Below are 20,824 nucleotides of genomic sequence, written 5' to 3' on the forward strand. Positions count from 1 at the left end.
CTGAAATTTGTGATGGTTCAGTAACAAGCCTACCGGTGTTACGAGTATTTTCTGAGGAATGCCCCGTCAGGGGGAAGCAGGGGAGGCATGCTCAAAATTAGATTTCATTGCCATATTATCACTTATGCAACACCACAAGAAAATTGGAAGAATGAAGTCTTCTTTCAGTGTTTGCCGATAACTGTGTGTGAACTTAAAGTTGGATGAACTATTCTGGACAGGACAAAACCCAGACTTAAGTCTCCTTCCATGCATTCGGGAACTATTTGGAATATTGAAATATACTATTTCATACCTTAAACAAAATACATCACATTGTCAAAATAATAATAGAGACTATTTTCCTAAGGCGTTTTGCAACTTTCCAGTATGTTAGAAATCAGTTGGGCAATCTCCTCACCTCCCCCAAAAATGTCATTGTGGAATCACGACTATGGCATGTAAGGGGATTGTTCTTATATATAACACTTTTATTTCATTTCCTTTTAAAATCCAATAAAATGTTATCTCCTCATGAAAAGTTATAAAATTTTAGTCCTCTTGAAAAAGATTATAATTAATCTGAGGTTTCAGACACATATTTAATCTATTAGTAGAAAAATGTTCTACCTCTACTGTAATTATGTTGAAAAAGTTTGAGAGGAGCCTTTAAAAAATCTTTACCCATGCATTAAACAATTTGGAATATTGCTCTTTTAGTGAGAACAGACCAAGAGGAAGTACACTCTTAGCTGCAGTATAAAAGATTGAGGCTAGTGAGAGAAATGGCCTCTGGTAGTTTTTACATCACGGAATTTTTTTATCGGTGGAAATCACAGACCCTCTGTGTTAAGGGCTTCACAATAGAATTTTCACCTTTCAAATACAATTTAGCTTTCACACTGTTTTGAGATAAGGCGTGAACTGAGTGACATCTTAGCATCTTTTGATCCCTCACCTTGAAGAACTGCTCGGGACCATAATAGCACCAATCTTGAGTAGAGAAGTGGAACCGATTTTGCTAAAACATCTGAAACACACTCTTCCTAAATAGTAACACCTGGTCATGCAGAAAGTCCCAAGGAGTCTTTGTTCCCAGGAGATTCCCCAACCCAGTTTTCTGCTACTGGAGAGGCTTCAGTAACACGGCTCCGGTCAGAGAAGAGCAGCCATGGGTCCAGTCTCTGGGCTGTTCTTTAAATAGCACTGCTTCTCTGACTCTCCTCACGCTCAAGTTTTGGCTACAATGCAATTCCAACTATTCCTATCGATATTTTTCTGTTAATTAAAAATAACAAACGGCATTGTTGTCTGAGAGGAGTTATGCTCTCCATGGTAGATGCCACCAGAGCCTGAAAATCACTGACTTTGGGGAAAGCAGAACTCTGTGCCCCAATCAGCAACATCTGCGATATGAAAGGGGACTCCAGAGGTTAAAACCAATTTAAGCTTGTCAGTCTCTAGGCAAATGCCGCAGAATCTTCAGAAACAGCTTGTGACGAGGGCGTGTTGAATGGAAATAAGCTCAATCAACCTTCCGGTTTGGATCATTGAGAACGCTGGGATTTTTTTTTTTTTATTGTATTTATTTATTATTGTTTTGTCGTGTTTGGGGTTTGGTTACATTTGGCTTAAGCTCTTTATTCCTCGTCTGGTGTTACTTGAAGAAATGTGCGTTTCTGTGAGACATAGTTCCCCCCGTTTCCAGAAATCTTCATGGAAGACAAGTTCATTGCTACCATCTGCACTTGGTTTAGGAGAGCTTTGATTAATAAGGACCACCCTATTGTTCATTTGTTTGACATGTGGAAATATTTGTAATCTGTTCCCGGTGAGAGAGATTTCGGCAAGGACCTGGCTTGACTTTCAAACCCACGTTGCCAATGAAAACCAGCCTCCTGAATCCAGAGGTCAGTGGGGAACAAGCAAAGGTGTTTTATCCTCCCATCACCCCCTCCTGCAAACACCAACACCTGTTAGAAGTGAGGTTGAAACGATCCTGTTGGAACTCCGGGACAGAGACCCAATTCCAACCTGAAAGAGGCTCTGATGTGTGGTGTATAATGAGAGCTGGAGACTGCCCACTGCTACACATCATTATCATTCAGATCATGAAAGAGAATGAAATGGTTCAAGCAGATAACAGCTGTTTTTATTCTGCTTTTCAAAGATTCTCTTAAACAACCTGATCTCATTGCTTTTATTTAAGGGTGAACACCCAATTGTAAACATAGGAGAGATGCATTCTCATGATGTCAGTAATAAAAGCATGTATAAAGCAGCATGTGTATTCTGGAAAGCTAACTAACCATTAAAGCCAAGAAACATAGTCTGGCACAAATCTTATTATGTGTCCAAGAGGACTTGATGGTATGCACATAACAAAATGTAATGAAACAGCGGGAAGGAGAAAAGAAGGGAGGGGTTAGGAGCCAGAGGGTTGGGGGTGCGCACTTTTGTATCTGTGAGATGTTAGCAAAATTAGAGAAAGGCAAAGCTGCCAAGATCATCTGAGAAAAGGGTTAGCATAGCAAGTAGAAATGCAAGCCATTCGGTTTCTATATCACTGTATATTGTATTACAGAATCACTTCTTTGCATTTTTTATCTATTAGTTATAGACAATGAGGCAGTTACACAAGCACACACAGGAAAAAGGAAGAGGCCCAGTTTTTCTTTTATCAGGAGCTCAGATCTCATTTGGGGCAACATACGTCTATTGTGCTTATAATTGCTCTGATGATTATGATAAGGATTCAGAGCAACTTGCTTGAGGAATTCTGCATCACACATCTTTCATCAGAATTTCATGAAAATAAAAGTGTGTGCAAGGGAATTTTGAAGGGGTAAACCTTATAAAAGGGTTTATGAAAACCTTTCTTTTAGAAACCTTATAAAATTGATATTTGTGAGAATTTTTCATTTTTGTAAAAATATAGCAAGAAAATAGGCAATCTCTCCTAGATGCACTGTAGGATGACAATGCTTATTTTTTTTTTAATTTTTTTTTCAACGTTTATTTATTTTTGGGACAGAGAGAGACAGAGCATGAACGGGGGAGGGGCAGAGAGAGAGGGAGACACAGAATCGGAAACAGGCTCCAGGCTCTGAGCCATCAGCCCAGGGCCCGACGCGGGGCTCGAACTCACGGACCGCGAGATCGTGACCTGGCTGAAGTCGGACGCTTAACTGACTGCGCCACCCAGGCGCCCCGACAATGCTTATTTTTAAATGTTTTCTTCTTATTTCAGTATAATAGGTAGCGTCCTTTGCGAAATGGGTCGTATGTGTTAATTACAGTAGAAATAGATCATCCCTTTACTATACTTGGTAATAAAAATGTTTGTGTCTGAGAGAAGCATGTGTATGTATACACATACAAAGTTTACACCTAAGGTTGGTTTATGACCCACATAAATTATAACATTAGACCAAAAGATGAGTTCAACAAGCAGTTTAAAATTGGGAATCTGCTATTCATATGCTTAGACTTGTGCTTAAAAAAAAAAAAAAAAGTAGAAAGCATTAAAAGTGTCAGCTCGGTAGATTTGCTGCTAAAAAATTCTTGTTCACCTGTGCATAAAATACAACCGCCCCCAAGGGTGTGCAGTTTTACAAAGGCAAATTAATCTTTTATCTGCCCAATGTTCAAACTACAATATATTTCAAAATTGAACAATATAAACTACTAAATGTGAGTGTTTTAGATAGTTCTGCCAAAGAAAAACCACAATGCATAGTTTGGGATCCTAAATTATAGCTGGATTTTCTGCTCTCAGATGTTGATTAGTTTATGTGGGAAGGGGCCAATGAAATAAAGTAGCAATATCTGGAACCACCGTATGACTTTCTGTTTCTTTGTATCAAATAGGAAATAATGTGGCAAACACTGTTTTGAAAAGGCTTTTCCAGCTCAGTTAGGAACAGTGTTCAGATTTAACTGCAAAATTTTTTCATCAGGGTGAAAAATGCTGATTCCACGGGCTTGTGTTAAAACAGTAGTGCACACATACACACACAGAAGCACAAATACACACAAGTGATCATTCCCAATGACTTAAATTGATATGAAAATATTCTATTTATTATTGACTGTGGCATGTTAGTTTTCCAGGTTGTGAGTTATCCGCGTTCCAAACTCCTTTTCTTTTTCTTTCCTCGTAAGCACCTGGGTAGGGTCATTCTGCTCACTGGTGTATTCACTACCAAAATGCAAGTGCAAATCAAAGGACACTATAAAGAAGACACCCATCACCCTGGAGAGGAACACAAAAAGCATGCAGATTTATATTGATTAGCAGCTCTAGGTCTCTGATGAATAAATGGTTTTCAACAATAACACCAAAATAAGGATTTTGAATCTGCAAATACATCCTGAAACACAGAAGCTGCGTAGGTTAGGCAGCGAGGGAAGGCCAAGGGTAGAGCTCTGGAATTCAGAGGAGTGTTTCTATTTATGGCACGTTAGATAGTCACATGGCTATGAAACATGAATTTGGATGCCAAATGAATAACAAGTTTGAAGGCTGAGTGCCAAGCGACTTTAAACATCTGTGAAGTGAAAATATCCCTGAACCAAGGCATGCTACTGTATCGCAAACAATTACTGTTACTGATCGTTTTTCTGCTTTAGATAAAGTGCATCTCTTTTGGTGGGAGCAGGTACTAAAGGCTTTGTGAACTGTAATTAATCAAATCGCAAATGGACCCAACGCCCTCGCCCCCCCCCCCCCCGCGCGGATGCGTGTACACACACACACACACACACACACACACACACGCTTTTTTGGTAAATCCATACAAACAAACTCACAACTTCTTAATATCTCAAAGAAAAAAAACTGGTGATTTGTTACCAAGGAAGATACATTTCACCTTCCCACTTCTCCAAGATTCATTGTAACGCAGAATCAGGTGGAGCAGGGAGATACCTTGAAAATCTGCCCCTTTACCCCTGCTTTTGGTATATTAATGACTACAAGATGTTGAATGCTTATTTGAGCAGTTAGAAGAACCGCTTCCCAAAAGGAAAAAGAAGTGGGAACAGACCCAGAGGAGCAATAAGTTAGTGGACAGGTCTCAAGAGCTCTCAACATCAGCACGTTCCAGAGCTTAGTAACAAAGCTGAGACTATTCCATGATCTCTCCATCAACGTCAGCTCAAACATTGTCTTTCATTATGACTTTTAGAACATAACTTCTCTTTCATAAACTTCAAGTATTTTTCTGACATCGTAATTTATTGCACGATGCTAAAAAATTAGCATTCCGCCATTGCCTTTTTTGTCCTGGTCGTGAAACGCTTTAGAGAACCAGAAAGAGGGGGATATGCGTATGTGAAGCCATGCATTAAATGTAGGTTCCTCTTTAAAGGATGGGGTAGAACAGAAATGTCCTGCTTCCAAAATGCTTATTTTGATTTTGAGGAGCCCTCTTGCCTAGGTGCTGTTCTTTTCTTCGTTTACTTTTCTTTCAATTGTCTCGCTTTTCTCCACACATCCCTGATGCAGATTAGCACAGGCCTCCAAGCCCCAGGCATCAAAGGAATTAGGTCAGACCCAGAAGAAATCAGGTTGCAGGCAAGAAAAAAAAATTTAATAAAATAGAAGCTATGCCAGCCTGGTACTTCTGTATTCCTTCAGGCAGACTAAGAAGCCCTGGCCTTAGATGTGACAGTATTCAGTAATAGGGATGCAGGGAGAAAAGCAGAAAAGATGTTTGAGAGACCAAAGATTTTAACAGTATTAGCAACATGATGATATGCTGAATTTATTTAAAGCTAGTCTGTCTATGCTGCTTGGGCAGGGTGGGTTCTCAGCCTAAAAACAATATTAGCAACTAAAGATAATTCCAGGGAAAATCTAGTGTGATATCTGCTTGCCTAGCACTTAGATTTTGAAAGAAAAAAAAAAAGCTGTTTTGTACTTGTATTATACCTGAAATTAGTGGTCTCCTAAAGCATATAGTATCTGTCTCCAAGAAAAGTCAGTTTATGTTAGCATGTTTAATGCTTCTTTATACTATCGGGTTTTGGGTTATGCTAAGGACAAAAGAAGAGAGAGAGAGATTTTATTAGATGTCCACGCTCAGTTCATTCTCCAGATGACCATTTTAGGTGCCATTATTACTGCCTCTGAAGTGATTGGAGGAGTAATTCGAATTCAACCTATCACATTATCCAAGGGCATTCTATGAATAGCTGCAACCCAGAGCAAGTTCTGGCAAAGCTGCAAGGCAGCCTATCAAAGTCAGCAATAGCATTCAAGAGTGTTTTCCAGAGTTAGCGAATGCAGATGAGAATATTTATATGTGATCTCTCAAACTATAGAAAGTATTTTGGGAAAGATATTTTTCACAATCCTTAGATTAGCCATTATGTATTTTCTAAGCATTTTAAAGGGGGTTTGGGAACGATGAAAGAAATCTTTGGGTGATGCTAGCCACATTTGCACGTTATCCCATTTAATCCTCCCAGGAGCCCCCTGAGGAAGATCTTAGTGTCTTTAGCGTCTCCTCTTATGGTAAGAAATTGAGACACAAGCATTAAGCAACTTGCCCAAGACCTTAGAAGGTAGCAGGGACAAAATTTGAACTCAGGGCATCTGAATGAAGCTCTACTGGTGTCTCCACCTTGCTGCAAGCAGTTTTAAGTTTTAAAAAAGGCAAGATCTCTTTGGGTTTCTGAATGTAGTAAATCTCAGCTTGGAGAGCTTGTGAGAGCCCTCAGACGTACGTTAAAGAGATAAAAAAAAAAACGGTTATTATCAGTACTCTTATTATCAGTAAGATAATTTTAAGAAAGGAAAAATATTATCCTAACTAGCATATCCTGAGATATTATTTAAAGACAGATATATGTGTTTTTCTTGAATAAAATAATATAATACTCACTATAAGGGATACCGTATTATTCCCAATTTGAAGAAAGAGAAATTGAGTCAGAGAGATGTTGAGCAATTTCCCCCAGGTTATCAGCTAGAAAGGAGAAGTGCCAGGATTTAGGCCAGGGAAGCCTGGTTCTAGAGACAGTATATTTAACCTCCAGCTCCCCAGGTCATTGTTAACTGATTCATTATATCACATCGTACGTAAAGGAGTGGAGTTTTGTTAAATGATTATGTTGTGAATATAAATGAATACCAATTATTAAGGACATGTTTTACATATGCATGGCTTTTGTCTAGAACTACCTTTTCTCTTCATTATCTACCTAATTCTTCTTACTTATCTTTTAAAATCCAGCTTTAACATTAGCCTTCTGGGATTCATCAGTGTGCTTTACAAGCCCTTCTGTCCTCACAGGAGGGCTGTAAGGGCATCTTTTACATCGTGCAGTATTGCTGTACTTAACTTTTTCTCCAGCTGGACTCTAAGCCTCTTGAGGGAAGAAGTAACTCCATCTTGTATGACTTTATATCACTAGTAATAGTGCTTGTCATGTGGCAGGTGCCCCAAATAACTTGGGTTGATGAATGAGTAAAAAAATAAAATGATGTGTAAATGCTTTGTTGGAATAGATGATTGGACGCAAGATGGATGATGGATGGAAATATAAAAGAATAACTACCATATACATACAGGAAATACATGCATCAGTCCAATGTATGTGCCAACCTTATGTTTTTTTAATTTTCATTTACTTTTGAGATAGAGAGAGAGAGAGATAGACAGAGTGTGAGTGGGGGAGGGCAGAGAGAGAGGGAGACACAGAATCTGAAGCAGGCTCCAGGCTCTGAGCTGTCAGCACAGAGCCTGATACGGGGCTCGAACTCACAAGCTGCGAGATCATGACCTGAGCTGAAGTCGGATGCTTAACCAACTGAGCCACCCAGGAACCCCCCAACTTTAGATGAACAGAAATTCTTGGACATATTTCTTTAAAAAGAAACAATATTTAATGGACTCATTTTCCTACCTTATCTTTAAATACCATTCTTTCTTCCATTGCTGCCTTTCAATAGCCATTAATTATGATTCATCAAATTAGTGGTAAATTTGCTCTTTGAAAATTTCTCTACTTGTTTGCAATATGTGTATCTAAGCTTTTAAGCTTGATCTCATTCCTCTTAAGTCAGACATCCTAGATGCCTTTGGATGGAGATACTGCATCATATTCTCTGGCTCCCTAGCTGAAGCCCTCCATTTCTTTCCATCATTTGCCTGGCAGGTGCTACTTGGAGATTTGGCCTCTGTTACACCCTCCTAGATGTTAGCAATGAAAATAGCAAGAAATCCTAAACCTACTGCCAAGTGTGAATCTTCTACTTCAGAACAGATTTTTCATCCTGGTCCTAACAAGGAATAAACCACATAATATTTCCAATATTTTAATATGATGCCATTCCAAATGGCAGATTATATTTACCTACCTGTCAGAGCAAGAAGAAAAAGAATGTTTTCTTCATTAATAACCATACATTGTAAGAAAACATTAATTTCACCTAAAAAAAAAACCCACAGAAATTTCAGGTTACCATCATGGGTGCCTCTATGATACCATTTATGAATATAATACTCTGTTAAGAGGGGTGCCTGGGTGGCATAGTCGGTTAAGCATCCAACTTCAGCCAGGTCACGATCTCGCAGTCCGTGAGTTCGAGCCCCACGTCAGGCTCTGGGCTGATGGCTCAGAGCCTGGAGCCTGTTTCCGATTCTGTGTCTCCCTCTCTCTCTGCCCCTCCCCCGTTCATGCTCTGTCTCTCTCTGTCCCAAAAATAAATAAACGTTGAAAAAAAAATACTCTGTTAAGAATGCAATTACCAGAGAAACATTTCTCCATGAAGGATTTGGGGTTGTTTATAACCAGAGAAATATTATCCACCACTTTGAGAGTTGCTTTGGACAATTACTAGTCAAAGCTTAAAGATATAAAGGCATGTAAAGATTGGCCTTTTACTTGAAGTCAATAGTTCACTGATTTTTGTCAAGAAAAAGAGTTCACTGGATTTCCTTTTACACTATCAAACAGCTTCTCATTTTTGATCTGATAGACTAATTATTTTCCACAGTGGTATAATTTATCCCTTTAATTATTTCTTCAGATATTGATAGAGAGCCCACCCTTTGTCAGGCACTACAGTGTAATGTATTTTCTGACTAGTGGTTAAATATCTTGTTTCTCTCTCACTGTGTTTTTGCCCTCAATGACCTAGCGTTTATGACTACACAAACCAGCCGGTCAAAATCTACAAACGAAATAACACGGGGGGCAAAATATACATGTGTGCCAGTTTATTTTAATTAATAGTAATAGCAGCCTCCCGGCTTACATAATGTTAAACTCTTAGAGATTTAAGTCAGCTAAAGAATAGATAAATTCAAATTGTTGTTGGTTGCTACTGAAAGGCAAAAAGGGAAACTGGAATCTTGCCATTTTCTGGTTATGTAAATTGGAAAGTATGCAAAATCTCCATTCAATTCTTGTTTTAGCCAAATACTTGTTTGTAAAATTGAGGCACTACCACAGTAGGGGAGTTGTGTGTGTGTGTGTGTGTGTGTGTGTGTATGTATATTATATATATATACATTTTTTTAATTTTTTAACTATGATACTGTATTCATAGAAGTATACCTAAACCTATACGGGATGCAAACGACAAGGAAACTGAGCCACTAAGTATAAGAAGTTTGTCCAAGTGGCCTGAAAAACCAATGGATTCATACACAAAAGTCATTGCAATTTTTAAAGTTCACCAACATAATCTCTTAAACCAAATTAAAAATTACAAGTTGGAAAATATTTGTGGGTTATCAAAACATCCTTTATGTCTGGCCTGCTCTGTGCTGACTCATAATCTTGCAAGTCTCATGGGATGCTTCTTTAACACATTTCACCTTTCTTTCTTCGGTTTGTAGGGTAGAAAGAGTCCCTTTAACTCCTGAAGACAGTAAATCACAGTTTGTGTGGTGGTTCTCAGAAGACACTTAAAGAACTGAATTGGATGCTCTCCATAGCACCCTTGCCAAAAGAGTTCGGAAATGACTTCCAGCTTCCCACAGTAATAAAATGGCACTGTTTGGCATCTTTAAGGTAATAAAAGTGAATTTTTTCCATTCTAGTAAATGAGAAGAGAGGCCTGGTTGTTTTAAAAACTGATTAAAATTCATGTGTTTTCCTCAAATTATAGAGCATGATATGAGCACACTTACACGTGAACTTCAGACCACCTCAGAGCATTATTATATCCAGCTCTCTGAGGGAAACAGGATGTGCTAGTGGGTCAGTGGAAGGGAGCCTGGGAAGGACCTATCAGGTGCTGTGAATACTGAGGCCATCATTCAATAGGTGGCACTCTTCCCTCTGAGTCAGTGGTGAATGAATTCGAAGCGTGCTCTTTGGAGGATGTTATTTTGCTTGAAGGAAACATTGTGGAAGTTCGTAAGTGTTTCTGGCACTGTTAAACAGCTGCTGAGTCTAATCGCAGACTCTGGCTGTATTTTGGTGATGGGAAAAGCTCTAGAAAACAGGTTTCGTGTCTTTAAGAAAGCGGCTTATGCAAGGCATTATCGTCATTTGTATACAAGACGTTTTGAAATTCAGTTTCACTCTCTTCACCTTGCAAAGGAAAATCTTTTGTTATTCCTATTTGACTCATAGGGTCTAGGAGGAAGTTTGATCATCTTCCATTTCCCATCTGGTTATTCATAAGGCACCTGCACGTCTGTGATTTCTCCTAGACTACACAATGTTACCGACTGACAACAAACATTTTATAAAGGAAGGCCACCTTTCAGAAAAGGCACCTGAACATTAGAAGCTTGTCAGCCAAAGGCACGGGATATAGCTTTCTGTCCTTCTTCCTTATTTCAACTGTACCAGGAGCCGAAATTATAATTGCGCTAGCCAGAAAAGAGAAGATTGATACTTTTTACATGTAGTCCAACCCACATTTGTCTTTGTTTAATATGCTGCAATTAGAAGGCTATTACAAACAAATTAGTAGTATCACGGAAGAAATTTTAATGACTTACTGATTTCAATTATTGCCAAATACCTTCATCTAACCGTCCCATTCTTAATTGAGAGAAGCCAGTGTGTGTATTTATATAATCTCTTTGTCAAAATTATGCAATAGTGGCCTCAGTAGTTAGGGGCTAGTCCATTAATCAGGTAGACAAAACTCTTACAGAGGTTAAACAGATTATTACAAAAGTAGCAGGATATAGACACACCCAGTTTAACAATAGTGGGGAAGGAGGTGTCCCCAACAAAGATATGATAAGAGGAAGGGGAAACATCACTGCAACTCTTAACGAAGGTCTGTAAACACTTGAGTTCATGTTTATTAAGCCCGTGACAGCTCACTTCAACAAAGACAGAATTAGATGTACATGCTAATGCCTTTTGCTCACAAATACTCCCAGTGAGTCTGACCCAAATCAGAGCATCCGACTTCAGTGGGTAGCCATCTGTGATGAAAAGGGGAATGTTTCCTTCTGGACGAGCCCTGAAATACCAGTGGAGACAGTGTTCCTGCAGCTAGTCCTTGATTTTCACCTTCAAGTACGTATTTACCTACTAAATGATGTGGTCTCCAAACAGACTCATCAAAGAGGTTTAAGAAAGAAAAGTGTAGTCCCTGATACACGGCTAATCATCCACAAAATATGACCCAACATGTTTATAGACCTATACTTGCCCTTATTCTTTTGTAATGTCATTTAGCCATTCCTCTCAATATTCGAGCAATGTGCTTTTCATGGCCATGGAACATATTTGACTATGAACAGAGAAGTCAATCAGTAAGTATTTACTGAATGAATAGGTAAATGAATAAACACATTAAACTGAACTTCTCATTTTTCTCATTGCTAAAATGGAGGTAATCTTACTTTTAGTAACTATGTAAGGGCAAGAACATTCATGTTCCTGATTTTTTCGAGTGTAATAAATTTATCCGTAAATACAGAAACTGTACTGTGCTACCCTAAACAACCTTCCTGCTTAAAAGTATTAAAAGTTAAAAAAAATAATGGCAAATTCAACATCTCTTACATTAGCAGGAACTTTCTAAAGAGTTTATAATTACACTTGAGTTTGTCCCCTTTTCTCTCTCGTTACCTTTTCTAGAACTTAAATTATTTATCTTCTACATTCCAAATATTATTATATACTTGTTGTAGATAAAACAATCACTTTCCTTCAAACATTTCTAATTGTGATTTTTAAATCTAACGTGTATAATTTGTATCCACTGTATAAAATTCTATTTATCCATTCATTTCACATATGTCAGTTGAGTGTCTACCATATGTAAGGTAACCTACCAAAATTCAAGGATGCAACAGAAAATATTCAACTTCTCTTTATTCCTTGTATTTCAGATGTCACCTAATGCCACTGGTTTACTTTGATTTGGCCAGGGATCTTAAGTGATCATACAGGCTAAACCTGGGCCTTTACGAGAGTGGTTCTGAAAGTTGTCCATACTTAGGAAGCATCTGTGACTATGTATGTAGTAAAACAGGTTCTGAATTTCATTCCCCTGGAATCAGGCTCAGTAGATTTGGCACAGAGCCCAGAAATCTGTGGCATTTCTAACAAGCTTCTCAGGTAATTCTCAGGCAAGTGGTCTTCAGAACATGCATTGAGAATCACTGTTTTACAAATTAAAGAGATTTCTTTTTCTTTTCATGCCATGCTTCATTCTAGGTACAACACACATCTTCTTTTCCTTCCTCATTATATGCTTCCTATAAAACATGATTTAAATGTTCCTGAATTGTGCTTTATAATTACAGAAAAATCTGTTGTGACCCACGAGGACTACTACAGTATTTTTCATCCTTCTAAAATGGATAGGGGTTAATGAGGAGTATTAAATGCGATTTTTTTAAAAAAGTCACATTTTGATATGAAAAACACTTTAACTACCATGGTTCAACTCTAAGTTAGTAATTCGTTACGATGAAAATTATGGATTTTTAATCATTTACTTTGACTATCATTTTACAAAATAATTTTCACAAGTTTCCACTAGGTGCTTTTCTTTTATGCTTTCTTTTGTAATTTTCCCTTAAAATATTCCATTGGGTCCTAATATGAATTTTTCCTCAGTCCCTTGGAAGCAAGTGAGAGAAGTAAGATCTATTCTGCTTCCTATGTCAATAATACCTTACCTCAAACTCTTTGAATGGATGATTTCTCTCCATAAGCCCTTCAGTGATATGGCAATGTCATAGGTTGTGAACACAATGACATTATTTAAGGTCAGAATAGGTAGAAAAATCTGTGACTAGCCTCTACTTCTTGTATTAGGGTCTACCATTCTCCCTTAGAAATGTTGGCTTCTTATTTCATAATTTGAGTTCCCGACATGGTTTTCTTGCTACTAAGGTTGATAGGTCATTTCTTTAAGAAAGTTGGATATATTTCTAACCTTTTCTAATTTGAATATCGCCATTGCGTGATCTGGTGACATTTTAATTTTTTTCATGTAAATGCAATTAACTTACAGTGTTGTATTAATTTCATGTGTACAATAGTGATTCACTGATTCTGTACATCACTCAGGGCTCATCAGGACAAATGCACTCCTTAATCCCCACCACCTATTTCACTCATCCCCCCACACACCTCACCTCCAGTAACTATCAGTTTGTTCCCTATAGTTCAGAGTCTGTTCTTTTGTTTGTCTTCCTTGCGACTTTCTTTTTAGAGAAATCAATAATCCCCAAGCTGCCTTAGGAGATTTCCGTTGCTATTGGCCCTAAGGACAACCTCCAGTCAAATGTGGCACCATTTAGACACTTGCTTTGCATAACAGTACCACATTTACTTTTATTTTTCCTTCCCTTTAAAAAAAATCTTTTTTAAGAGGCTCACTTGGAAACAGGTCATAGTAGACCATTTTCAAATGTTCAGTTTCTTTAAGTGCTCTAAGCACATTCACTTGAATAATCCAGCTCACTAAAGACCGAAATCTATTCTAGCTATTTGTGAAAACATAGTGCCCAACACCTACCTGTCCAACAAAGACGTTAGGGCTAATCAAAAGAAAATGAACCATAATAGTTCCCCCTCCAAAATGAAATAAAAAAATGGATTTTTATTTTGAAAATTTAAAAGACTAAATAAATTTGAAACGCTGCTTTAAAATATATATTTCCACATGATAATATGCCCTTGGGCCTGGAAACAATTATAATAAAATTTTGTGGGGAAAACCCCCCACTGTTTTTGTGGTGGCATTTCTGCCATGGTTCCAATTAGAATTCCTATAAATCTTGGAATTGAGCAAATAGGGAAATAAAAATCTCATAAAATACCTGTCTGTATTCAAGCTGAAAAAATGAATTTGGATAGGATTCCAAATCAAACTTTCTAACTTGTTGAAGTTGATGTTATACCTGTTTTTCAATCTGTGGCAATCTGTGGCAACTTACCTAAACAGTTCCAAGTTAAAATAGAATGTAGACTTTGATCTTTCCTTTTTAAATGAAATCATGATAATTTTGGCTCAATTACCTACACTAATGTAGCCACTTCCCCACATGGGGTTCTGTTAGAAGCTACAAATAAAAAACAATTGAAAGGTTTTCTCTACAAATAATAGCAAGGCTGAAAATCCAGGAATCCAATGCACTGTGGACCGGTGACAGACCACGCAATGGAACTCAGCCTCAAAATGGACAAAGGAGGGGCACCTGGGTGGCTCAGTCAGTTAAGTGTCTGACTCTTGGTTTCAGCTCAGGTCAGGATGTGATGGTTTTGAGTTCAAGTCCCACACCAGGCTCTGTGCACGGAGGCTGCTTGGGATTCTGTCTCTCTCTTTGCCCCTCCCCCGCTCACTCTGTCTCTCTCCCAAAATAAATAAATAAACTTAAAAAAAATGGACAAAGGAACTTTTTATCAACAACTTTACAGCGATAAAATGTAAAGTAGAACACATTTACGCTTTTGACTGTTTCCTTTTCAGCAACCTCGTACAGAAAGTTTTCTTTATCTTTTTAAATGTCATAACTGCATAATTGTAAATGCTATGCAAATTATCTATTACTAGCTGAACGAACATTCCAAAATACTAAGCATCATCAAACTTTAGAAAATACATAAATATCTGTAGGACAGTATTTTCAAATGATGCATAGAGGTAAATACAAATGCCTTTTGAATCATGGGCAACGCTTTAAAAAAATCTTAAAGTAGGAAAATCCCTTGAGGAGAGGCCTGACTCCCTTTATGAATGAAAAATGTTGCCATGAGGTAGAGGAGATCCATCTGGTGGTTTTAGTCCATCTTATCCCATCAGAGAGGACACCACTAAAGTATGTTTCTCACAGTGAAAATATCTCATGGTGAAGGTTGACCTACCTTCACTGTCTTTTAGAAATGTGTTATTGGAAAAGGAAAAGTATTCTAGGTCTACCGTAAGCAGTCAAGAAATTAGATATAGTCATAAGTAGGCGACAGCTTTTGTCTGGTGGGCTTGTAATTGTAACGAAAGCTCAGAGTTCTTTTCTTTTCTTGTAAATCCTTATTTATAGATGCAGAATTATATAAAAACAAGGAAAGAAAAACAGAAAGGCAAAAAAAAAAAAGGGGGGGGGGAGCAAACTAGCCTATAATCTACTTCTTATAATCACTTACCAATAATGCCAAAGTGAAAACAGATTATTAAATTAGATAATGCTTTGGATAGGAAAAATGTATTTAAAGCACTCTATTTGAAAACATTAGTACCATAAGTCTCATCAACAGATTGAGTATTATCCTTCCTCCAGAAGACTTCAATATCATTAGATGTCTATCTCTTACACTTTAGTGTTTATGAAGGCTTTTTTTGTTTGTTTGTGTTTATCTATGTGTCACCTATCAACAATCCATCCACCTTAGTGGAGGCCAGATGGGTCCAGTAACTAAAACTACAGAAGAAGCTCTCCTAGGTTGTTGTTGGGAAGTTCAATATTATTGCATCCCTAATAGCAGCTGCTTCTGTTTGAACTCAGGGTTATGGAAGATGAATTACATTAAATGGTAAATCATTAAATATCAGCTGAGTAAAAGCACTGTGGTGCGGTCCCTGCTTCAATCACCAGCCTCTGCCTTCTTACGTGAAAAGTCGCTCTTCACAATCACACAGTGGAACACTGACAGAAGGCCAAGGCTGAAACCACACAAAAAACCGCAAATGGCATCTTTTGGGTTTTCAGTTGGCGGGGAAACGATCATGAGCAAATATTCAGCCATGGAGCTGAAGCACAACATTGCATTTCACACAGCTATAAAATATTTAGGAATGCATAATCCCTTTAGAGCCTCGTTTTCTCCTCCTCTTATGTGTTTATTCTCCAGGAAAAGAAAAACAACTGTTTAAATTATGTCCACCTAATACCTTAGATTTACTGCAAAGCCTACAATTTGCTGGTTTCCTTTTACTATTGATCCTCTTTTTACTTATGGGGATGTGAACATCACAACCAGAGATAGTCATACTTATTCGAAACTAACACTGTACAATAGTGGATGCCATAAAGTAAGGTTTCGGGACTGTTACAAAAATTAGACCCTTCTCACCCACCTGAATGCGGCGGCAGAATAATCTCCAATGGCAATTATAGCTGTACCATCCCATTCCCTGCGTGGCTCAGCTTCCTAGCAGGACACTCACTACTACAAGCCGTGTCACAAGACAATGGTCTTTCTTTATCTTTATGCTGCATGTGCTTTCATGGCGCTTTGCTCCACCATGGGTTTGTCTTCTCCGCATAAATGTTGGGGCTATCACTCCAGTGTCAGACCAGATGCCAGTGTCGTGGCAAGATACTGGAGGTAACCACAGAGCATCCTCAGCTACATATTCTTCTCACCTCCCCTGAATATACAGTCTGCCAATCAGTTTTACGATATGCTTATTTGGCAAAAGTATCCTGTCCTGTCGTTGCCACATATTACTTTCTATAGAAGGTAGAAAGAGGGTCTCTAAAATGCCTTTAGTAGTTACACATACAGACTCATTTCACTCAACAGATGAAAGGAAGAATTTTCTTTTCATTTCTATAAAAAGATGTCATAAAATTATTTTTATACCAGTTATAAAACAAATGAAATGTTGAGGAAAAAATTGTTCACTAACACCCTACTTATTTTTAAAATACCTGAAACTTTAAAAGGATACACATTTTTATATCCATCAAACTTCTTTTTTTTTTTTTTTTTTGGTAGGAACTGTATTATTTTATACATTAGAAAGGCGTATTTCATTGTAAAAAATCTATCTTTTCATTGCTGTATTAATGAGCACCGACCTCCGGTAAAAATATCATGGAATATCTCACATGCACAATGTCACATTTTGTTTAGGAAAGAAACAATCATACTCTTGTAACAAATTATAAGGCCTGGAAGGTCATCTTATTGTGTGACCTTAGGAAAATATTTATCAGCTGTTTGTCACCATTTTCTTGTTAGAATAGTGGCAATAATAATGCCAACCTCACGCATGTGTGAAAATAAAATAATGGAATAAGTGGTTGTCATAATACCTGGCACATATTAAACTCTTAGAATAAGTGAAATGTGTTTTTTGTTCCAAAGCATATGTAATGTGTCTCAAAACTTTACTAGGTAGTTTACCACGTTTCCTACAGTTTCTGCCCATTCCCTACTCTGCTGTGCATTTACTAAAAAGACTCCTTTTTATAGCTTCTCATGCCACATGTTTTATCCACTGGAAATCTTTCAGAGACCAACCGGTGAGACCAACTTGCAAATATATTAACGGAAAACACACATGGCATGTGGCTGGCTACCTCTTCTGGGACATAAATAGACAAACAGAAAATGTCACTAATGTCACAGTGTCATGTTTTTGAAGAAATAGAAATCTTCATGAACCGCTAGACATGATTTTGCTAACACGAAAAAGAAAAGACAATTTTGACAAAATTAAACTTAACCCTATGGGACCTGGTTATCCTCATGTTAGCTGCCTTTAAGATGCTATTGGCCTACACCCATATTCAGGTCAAACTCAAGATAACCGAGTATTATTTAGCAGCATTGGAGAGGGATTGAGGGGGAGGCAGGCATATCCAGGACATCATCTAGAGGACAGAAGCAGGACATATACTTATTATTCAATACTGTCTTGTCATTGTGTTAAAATATATCCATCCAGACAACCCAGAATGTTCATTGGGCAGAAATGAGGCCCTAGAACCTGTAAGGGTTTGTGTACCTGAGAGCAAGGCACACGAGTGACTCACAATTTATAATGGAATTCGTAACTCAGATTCTGGATACTGAATAATCTAGCACAACTACAAGAATTGTTCAGTACAGTGTTTCGAAATTTTGCCAATCAACTTCCTCTTATTTTCTCATCCCCATAATAATGCTATGCACATATATGTGCTGTATGAATAACGAAGACAGAAGCGTAAGTATTTCATGACAAAATGCTACCTGAAATGTAAAAAGAAACCACTTAATTAATTCTTAAACCACTTAGACTAATTTCATCAGAGATTAAGTCATTCAACAAGTCACGTCATTATGGAAGCCAAGGTTAAATTGCTCTTTCTAAAAAAATAGAAAGCCAATCTTTAAAGAGCTTTACAAAAATGAAAGAACTGATTGATCTCGCCTCACTCTCCTCCTGAAAGAAAAGTGATCTATCTATCTACCAATGTTTCCGGCTCTCTGTATAGTTACTCGCTCTTATCTGTACTGGTTACAAAGTTTCCAAGGACAGTACATTTTAGGATGCTAGTGCACATTTCATTTCATAAGGACACCTCAATTTCTTTTCATTTTTGGAGAAGATGAATTTTGTCACTGAGCAGTCCAGACCCATGTTGCTTAAAAGGAGTCAGTTTCATACCAGCATTTACGGAAAGCCCAAGCTTGGGTGTCAGAGAGCATCCAAGAAGCGATGAAGCATCACTCGCAACTGCCATCTGTTGAGCGTTTTCCCGACAGCTGTATCTCTTGACCATCACAAATACAGATAATCGCAAGAGGCGTGAAGGAAGTGCCCAGCAGTCAGACACAGAGGAAAATTCCATGTTCATCTGTGAAACAACACTGCTTTTAATTGCCCCATAATGATTTTCTTACAGACACAATGGTATGTAGTGTAGTCTTAGAGTTGATTTAAAGCACACAATAAACCACAGGGCAGCTGAAAAACCAACTGAGACTTCTTAGTGCCAGGAAGGTTTTCGTCCTACGTGAACACTTAAGAGCATTTTCACCAGCTACTCTGTCCACAATCCACTTTTACCAAAAATAATTGCCTCTCTCGTGGTGCCGGGGCAGTTTTGAAAAGTAAATGAACATTTTTATTTCAAATATCAGCGAAGCAAAGTTCTGGTTTTATTTTTAATCTTTGAGATATATAGTCCTAAAATAAGTTCACTGGCCGGGTGATGGCCCCAATCTTGCTTTCCTGATTTAAAAAAAAAAAAAAAACGTTTAATGTTTTTATCCTTATCCTTCAGTGTAAAAGTCCAATTATCTTCGGTCTTTGCTTCTTACAAGACATTCTCTGACACAGCGGTTGAGGTGGTATTGAGATGCTGGAATTGGCTGGTGAGACATTCAAATCCTTGACTTCTTAATGGGGGCAATTAATAACAACACTAGAAGCTACCATTATTTGAGGCCCCACTATGGGGCAGAATTCCTCTGAGGACTTCATAGGCTTGAACTTGAAAGATTCCAGTCAAAACGTCACGTTATGCAAAAGTCTAATACTCTGTTTCTGGGAATTCAGTTGTCAGAATATGATGGATTAATCAACAGAGGCTTTCTAAAATCCCCTGCTCCATCCCATTCCATAACATAGAAGAAAGAGAGACACGGAGAGAAAGACAGAGAGAATGAAGGGAACTCCAGAAGATCAACACGTTTCCACTTTCCATTAATCCCATCATTATTATAATAAGCAATATATGTTAACGCTATCACATCTCTACACAACACCAACACACATGCACACACACACTCACGTTATGTACTCTATACTCTCATCTCTTTCACCAATTGCCGGATCCCACTTACTTGTATATCATCATGTTACTACCTGTTACTGCTACTCAGGAGTGTGGCACCAAGAGCAGATATTGTACACAAATTAAAAAAAAAAAAAAAAAAAAGAATCTGTGCAAAACTTGCATTAGGTGCATTTGGACTCGTTATCTATTTTTCAGGGGGGGAAATCTGTGTGCCAAAATGAGCCCCACATGCCCTTAAGTGATATTTTTCAAAAAAAAAAAAAAAAAAAAATCTGAGCCACCTACCCAGGATCCCAGAAGGCACGGAAACTTAGAAAATACACTTTTGAAGCCTCCTATCTATATTTGTGAATTCTCCATAATGCATTCCAAAAGCAGCTTTTTCTACAATGACCCACTATTCTTGGTAGTAAGGCCTGTCCCTGAACCTGACTTCCAGGTTCCACTACTTCATGGTGAATAATGGTGAGAGATAACAGCTAAATGCACTGTCACCTGGATGCTACTGTTGCTTCTTCTTTTTTTTTTTTTAAATCCCACAGATATTTACACTCTAATAGTCTCTGGTTGTTGGTAAACATTCTCTTGTTTAAAAAAAAAAAATTGCATGCATAATCCAAGAGGTGCTCGGGAGCCATGACTAAACAATATAATTTAGGGAAGAAGAGGGTATAGATACAGCCTAAATCCGCTTAAAGAATATTCCTTATCCCTAAATCAGTAGCAGAACACGGTCTCAGCCTACCGTCAGTTTGTCACCCATCCTAAGAACAGCCCTCACTCCTGCTTTTCAAATCATTTGCAGTAAAGAATGCATTCACCAAATGTGTACTTCTTCAGCTGCGCCCTAGTCTGTGCCTAAAGCACCCTTCGATCTCTTTCTTGAA

General features: G+C 37.9%; 1 protein-coding gene across 23 annotated transcripts in view; it reads left to right on the forward strand.

Moving 5' to 3' along the window:
• ADGRL2 (adhesion G protein-coupled receptor L2) overlaps window positions 1-20,824 on the forward strand; it is a 625,523-nt gene that overhangs the window by 91,415 nt on the left and 513,284 nt on the right. For all 23 annotated transcript variants that reach the window (XM_045478006.1, XM_045478025.1, XM_045478013.1 and 20 more), the window contains exon 2: window positions 9,834-10,008. The gene's annotated coding sequence lies outside the window, so the exon portion shown is untranslated. The remainder of the gene's footprint in view (window positions 1-9,833; window positions 10,009-20,824) is intronic.

The sequence above is a fragment of the Leopardus geoffroyi genome, chromosome C1 (assembly GCF_018350155.1).
Source record: "Leopardus geoffroyi isolate Oge1 chromosome C1, O.geoffroyi_Oge1_pat1.0, whole genome shotgun sequence".
Taxonomy (NCBI): Eukaryota; Metazoa; Chordata; class Mammalia; order Carnivora; family Felidae; genus Leopardus; species Leopardus geoffroyi.